Source organism: Lycium ferocissimum, chromosome 11 (genome assembly GCF_029784015.1).
Source record: "Lycium ferocissimum isolate CSIRO_LF1 chromosome 11, AGI_CSIRO_Lferr_CH_V1, whole genome shotgun sequence".
Classification (NCBI taxonomy): domain Eukaryota; kingdom Viridiplantae; phylum Streptophyta; class Magnoliopsida; order Solanales; family Solanaceae; genus Lycium; species Lycium ferocissimum.
This window is the reverse complement of record NC_081352.1, coordinates 19,529,322-19,536,839: the sequence shown is the minus strand read 5'-3', so window position 1 is coordinate 19,536,839 and position 7,518 is coordinate 19,529,322.

Here is a 7,518-nt window from a genome sequence, read left to right as displayed (position 1 = left end):
TCCTTTGTTTCTTGGGTTTTGGTCCATTCGACGGTGCTTCCGCCCGGGTTTGACACTCCGTCGAGTCTTCCGTCTTTCTCTCTTCTTGTTGACAAATACAAACGACGAAACATTGACCAGTTCGACGCTTTGTCGACGCCTCCGTCCTTTTTCCTTTTCAGCTAATGCCATCACGGGAAAGTTGAATTTATGGATGCTTCAAAGGACAGACCGTCAATCAATCGATGGACCGTCGAATCTTCATTGCTGGGCATTTTTTCCTTTTTGCTTTGTTTTTGCTTTTGGGCCATCATATCCTAAAACACAACAAAAACACATTAAAATGACCCAGACTTACTTGAAAACAATCAAAATTCATAGTAAAAAGGCGTCGAATGTGCCACAAATCCCGCTGACACGTTAATAAAAGCCTTATTTCACAGATGGGTGACAGCAAACTTGACTCTTTGCCTTGCCTTTCCGTTAACCTGGAGAACTTGATCCCAAGCATAATCAAATTCTAGATTAGAAATTATGAAGAATGATACCAATATTGCTACTATTCAATTTAGGGCAATTTTAACCCTAGAAATTGGGGGAAACGGGCCCGCAAAGGCAAAAAGGGAAATTCGGAAGCAAAATGCCAAATTAAGTACTAGGTGATCATAACCCAACCACTAATTGCTGATTTAACTCAAAGATTAGCCTAATTCCTTATTTCAACCAAAAGCCCCAAATTAGGTATAAACCTTAACTCTTTGATTCCGAAATTCAACACTAGAAAAGGAAGATATATGATTAACAATCTTAGATTCATCAAAATCTATCATAAACACCATCAGTTTATCATTAATAAGCCTAGGGACAATGTTCATCAAAACTCTCTTCCAACCTCTATCACTAAGGGCTTATTTAAGGGGGCGGGGGGGGAGGGATCTAAGGTGATTATGATTAAAGAAGAGTAAAGGAATAGCGAATTTACCTCCGAATATCTCCAAAAATATCTCCGAAGCTTGTTCTACAGCTCCAAATTTCGAAATGGGAAATAATGAGGGTCCTGAGCTTTTTTAACACTTCATTAATTTTACAAAATACCTAGCACCCCTTTTAGCGGCACTAGGGCCTTCGGCGATCAAGGAAAAAATCCCGGACCCTTGCGAAAGGCGGTGCCCGCGCGACGGTCTTGGTCACGCGAAGCGGAGCACCGAGACACTAGAAATCTCTCCAAGTTTTGCAAATGGATCCGATTTTCCATCTAGTTTTCGAGGCTATCTGATCACATACCATACACATAGATACACATAAAAACGCACTATGAAAGCGCCCAAGGCCTCGGAATTCCCAATAGAGGTCTCATTGACCGAGTCAACCCCCGGTGCCTTAATTTTAATTTTCCAACCCAAGTCCCAAAATGCATCCGAGTGCATTGGGAACCGAAACAAATACACTCACCAGTTCTAAAGACCCATCCGGACCTCTCAAAATCGATGGAATTTCGAAAAAGGTCCGTTTACCCAAAAGTCAACTTTGGGTCAATCATTTTTCACCCTAAGGCCATATTTCACAAACCTTTCCCTAATCTGATCTAGACACCTCGAGAAGCGTGCCAACAGTCCCCTCAGATAAAAATGAGCTAATCAATGCTCGGGAACGGGTGAAAATATCAAAAAGACTATAACAAAACATTTAATGCGTTAGAAACTAGACTCATAGACCTTTAATTTGATAGGTGGATCACCCCGTAACTCCAAGTAGGTTAGGAGAAAAGCTCAGTGACATACGACCCCGATTTAAAGCAAACTTATAAACGTAACTTGTAGCCGACTTTTGTCGACTTTTATTTTACAACTCATTTAACTTCAAAACTTAACGCACGACTATCATAGGACTAAAATACCTCATGAAATGACCATCTTAGCATGTTAAGCACTCCTAGTCTTACCCCAAAGTACGGGTTATAACATTCTCAAAACTTGCAGAACTTTCGACGAAACATTATTCCAGGATTCATTTAATGTCTAATAGTCCCCACTTACCAAACATGATTATAAACTCTCATATACATAGGATGACCATGTATAATCTCTTATGACCTCGACGAAAATTTTGCTTTCTCAATCTATGTTGACTAACCCACGACGAAACTCAACGTATAAAGAACGATGTGTATGATTATAGACCTATGCGGGATGAGGTGGGAAGAAGAGAGAACCTAAATAGTTTTGTGCGGATTGCGGAACGACCTTGCAAATCACTTGAATTAGTTTAGCTGTCCTGGTTTTCTAGGAAGTGGCCCTGACCTTAGTATAAATGGATAGGTCTGTTTGGTTTGAGCATGTGCATTTAGAACCCTTTTATATTGAGTTTTAGGCTAAATAACCGTGAAAGATACAAACCTCCATGTGATCATAGAGAAGGCTGGAAATGAACCAAAGCCACACGACCTAAGAAATGCCTTTTAAAGAGGCCTTGGGGAAAGAAGAAGAGGAAAGCCAAGCCCAGATTGGTTCATAACAATCTCCTTCAGATAAGAGGTTCCATGGCACTTCTGTGGTTTGTGGGGGCTGGTGTTCATTGCTAATAATTCTGGAAACCACATAGATTCTGCCCCCTAAGCTTAGTGAGACCCCCTCCCCCCCCCCCCCTCCTCTCAAAACTTGAAATTAGCTTGTCCTAGCAAGATTGATTTTAGTTCTGACCAAATGAAGAATAATTATGCAGATGAGTTCAAGTTAGAAACAAAAATATAAGGTTAGGCAGAAGTGCAAAACTGGTTTGCTCATTTTCCTTGACCTAGTCTTATTTACTTGTACATTAGTTTCCCCTTAGTTGACTTCAGGCATAGTGCATAAGGCTCAAACATAGGAGGACCCCAGTCTTGCTCCTCTTTCCCACCATGGCCACATCCTTTGTTTGGGTTTTGTATGCTCTTCTCATTGGCAAGAGGCAAAGATGCTCTAGTTCATTTCATGGTAGCATGTTTAGTACTAATTTGCCTCCTTTGTGTGTCACAGCTTGTGTGCCTTTTCATGATTATATGTCTTTGATTTATCTTCCTAGGTCATTCTATATATGATACTGCGATGACTATGTTATTTTTATCTCTATGACTATATTGTTTTGTTCTTGTAGCATTTATAATTAATAGGTTGCAATTGTGTCACTCCATAACTGTAAGCTTGGTAATTATTTCTTTGATTCATTCAGTCTATTTTGGGCCTCTCCATAAGTGTGTGTATGGTCATATTTTGCTACTGCAAGTCTATGAATCTATTTGTTTTGTGTTCTTGAATTGCACTGTGTGGTGAATCTGGGCAGCTATGTAGTATCTTATCACGGATCAGCTTATGTTTTGTGCCTAAATTGGTGTGGGACAAGCTAATTTGGGGTGGGGGTCTAGTCTTAGCCTTCCCCGGTGACCAGCCATGCCTGGGGTTCGTGAAACCGGGGCAACGACTTACCCTTCCTCCTCATTGCCAAGGACCAGCCAACAGGCCTTGTGGCATTCACACATAAGCCTTGGCACAGCTGCCTTGCTTCCTTGACCTACAGAATCTGTGATCATATACATGTATATGTTTGATGTATATGGCCTTTTTTCTTAGTACAATCGTGATAGTTGAGCCTGTTTTTTGAGCATCTATATGTTTGATGTATATTGCCCTTTTTTCTTAGTATAATTGTGATAAGTTCAAAAATTATAAACTAACCAGTTTCCCCTTTTCTTTTCTCCCTCACCACATAACCACTCGGGTCGGATCAGCCTGCCTATTGGGCCTCAAGCCCAATAAGGAAAATTCTTTCCTCGATGATATTGAGTCCGCAAAGACGAAGTAAATAGCTTGGAGCGCAGAAGGCCCAACCATGGGTGAAAATGGCCGGCTAAGGGCTTGGTACGCCCCTAGTCTTTACATTATTTGCTTATTGCCTCGCCTTCATTTTTTTTGAGTTTTCACGTATTTGTAAAACTTGTACAAACTCATGCCAAGTGAAATCCTTATTGTGTGAACTAGTAGTCTTAGGACAATAGTACTTATGCCGTCTAGATTGACTCTAAGTCCTCAAACCGCTTCTTTCAAAACTTGAATTTAGGGTAATGACTTTTGATAACTTAAAAGAGGATTAATTAAATAATTTGACACGATTTTAAATCTTTGAAACATTAGAATGAAAAGAGTACTTCAAAAGCCATGAGTATTGCAAATATGTTAGGAAAAACGGATTGATTTGCCAAAGCCAAAGCCAAAACTCAGTTTCGTTTTCTAGAACTAAAGGATAAAATAGATAAGTGTTTTTATGACTAACTTGGTATAACTTGGGGCCAAACCCCACTAATTTTAGCAAAAAAAGGACAAGGCCAGAGTTGGCCAAAACAGAAAGGATTTTTTCGGGCCAAAGCCCATTTACAAAGACAAAAGGAGATGATATGAGCATCCTAAAGCCTTTAAACAAACTCATTTGGGCCCAAAAATAGGCAGATCTCTTTAAAAAAAAATCAAATGCTAGCTATGAAAGTCCAAACACAAAACCAATTTTATAATTTGTCTTAAACAAAATGCATTTCCTAAAATAAAGACATTCATATATATGAGTTCTCGGATAAGGAGTTCCAAACGTGTTATACGGATCGAACCAAATAAAGTATGAGTTAAGCATGGACAAAATTGGACATTTCAAAACATAATAAGTTTATATTTTTCAAAACAACATGTATAAAGACGACAACTTTATACTCATTTTCCAAACGAAATACATCCCCCTTATATACAAAAGGGCAGGGGGGGAGGGGGTTATTTTATCCGGATATCATAAAATCGAATCTACGTACCCTATATATAAAGGGAACATATTCAAATTCTTTTTCTCAAAATGATATGAAATGACAAGATTTTTTGCGAGGATAGACACTAATAGACAATTCATGCAAATACTCATACGTTGAAATTTGAAGGTCAACCGTATAGTACGGATCCTGAATACTGGGGTGCCTAACACCTTTCCCAGGAGATCATCAGAACCCTTACTAGAACTGCGATTACGAAGGATTTTTTAGTGTATTTGAATAAACCCTTCACCCCGATTTTCCTAATTTTCTAAAAATTAGGTGGCGACTCTTTTCAAAAAATAAGTCTGAAAGAGCACCAATGAGTTTGTATTAGCTTTTATGGCTTAACCAGTGTAAAAAGCAAACCGTTACACCAAGCACAAAATCAACAAGTACAAGATGAAGGATCATGCTTTATCTGAGGTAAGAGTGGGCATATTGCTCGATTTTGCAAGTTTAGGAAACGTGGTCCTTTTCCTCAGGTGAACGTTACCGAAGAGCCACTTGTGGTGGGGATAACAGATATAAACATGGTTGAAAATGTTGATGGATGATGGGTTGATTCTGGTGCAAACCGTCATGTCTGCTATGACAAAGATTGGTTCAAAGTATATTTCCTTTTAAGGAGCCCAAAACCATCATGCTTGGTGATTCTCACACCACTCAAGTGCTTGGAAAGAGAGATGTCGAGTTGAGCTTTACCTCGGAAGGGTATTAACTTTAAAAGATGTATTTTTTACTCGTTCCATTAGAAAACATTGATGTCTAGTTTCTTCTTAATAAAGCAGGCTTCAAACAAATTATTGAGTTTGATCAATATGTAATTGTGAAAAAATATATTTTTCTGGGAAAGGGGCATGCTTGTGATGGGATGTTCAAGTTGAATTAATGTTGAGATGAATAAAGTTACAAATTTTGTGTAGATTTCCTCTACTAATTTTTGGCATGCTCGTTTGTGTCATATTAATAATCATTATGTGAGAATAATGAGTATTTTAGAATTAATGCCAATGATCCAACAGGACTTTGAAAAATATGAGGCTTGTAGTAAAGTAAAAATCACAAAAAGACCTCATTTTCAAGTTGAAAGAAAACTTGAATTGTTAGAGTTAGTTCATACTGATATTTGTGAACTTGGAAGAATTTTAACTCATGGAGGAAATAGATTGTAACGACCCATTTGCTCATTATAGTTCTTTTGGCGTTTTTACCCATTCTCGAGCATTGATTAGCTCGCTTTTGACCCAAGAGGACCGCTGATATGCTTCTCGGGGTGCCTAGACTGAATTCGAGCAACTTTGGTAAAAATATCGGCTTAAAGTGAAAAATGGTTGACCCAATGTTGACTTTTGGGAAAACGAACCTTTTTCGGAATTCCGTCGATTCTAAGAGGTCTGGATGGTTGTTTAGAACTTGTGTATGTGTTTGGTTCGGTTCCCAATGCACTTGGGTGCATTTCGAGACTTGGCATGAAAATTTGGAATTAAGGCACTGAGGGTTAGCTCGATTAACGAGACCTTCGTTGGGAATTTCAAGGCCACAGGCGCAATCATAGTGTATTTTTATGTGGGACTATGTGTATGGTATGTGAGCAGATGACCTCGAGAATTAGTCAGAAAATCGAATCGAAAGGAAATCTTGGGTTAAGTTTCTGATGTCAAGCGGCACCAGACCGCTTCATACACCTGTGCCATAAAAGGCAATGATGTCGAAGAGGATGAAATTGAGTCTGTTTTGTTAAAAAAATTTGGGGAAACACTATCGAAAGGGATGTTGACCTGGTATGACTATCTGCCTGAGCATTCAATCACTTCCTTTGAAATGCTCACAGATGCGTTCATAAAAGCCCATGCCGGAGCTAAAAAGGTGCAGGAATGGAAGGCGGACATTTTCTGCATAGCCCAAAGGGATGATGAGTTGTTACAAGAATTTGTGAACTGTTTCCAAAGGGAACGGATGGAACTCCCTCTGGTTCCGGAGGAATGGGCTGCACAAGCTTTCACCAAAGGGCATAATCCTCGGAGCTCAACGACCTCATTCAAGCGAAAGAAAACTTGTTGAATATGAGGCCGTCAACACGGGAAGATGTTCATAACAGATACGAATCAAAGATCCCGGTAGAGGATGGCCAACTCGAGCTTCCCCCGGGACCCATAAATATGAGCAAAAGCTCTGAGAGATCGAGGAAAAATTACGAGCCGGAGATGCGACCATTGAGGGAAAGATACCGACCATACTCTCATTTGGAAAAACCAAGCTTCAGGTCGAAAAAATCAAGGGTTAGCCCGAGTCACTTCTCTGGTCGGGGTGATAAACGGGCCGAGCGCCCATCACACAGACGAGGCCTATCATTTAGAAGTGATGCCGGGAGTTCGGCTAGAAACAAAGACTTACCAAGGATATCAGAGTACAACTTCAACGTCAACACCTCGAATCTCGTCTCTGCCATCGATCGTATCACGGAAGCAAGATGGCCAAGGCCATCGAGGTCAGACCCGGGCCAGTGGGACCCGAGCGTGGTGTGTGAATATCATAAAATCCATGGGCATAGGCGGGGGTATAGTCGAACTAAGGGAGAAGGTGGCTCGCTTATAAAGAATGGCCACCCGAGAATTTCGAGGAACGAGCTAAAACCACTACAGGGAAAAGGGGAAACTCACAACGGTCCCAGCTGGCCTAACATGTAATCAAAATGATAATTGGGGGAAAAAGCC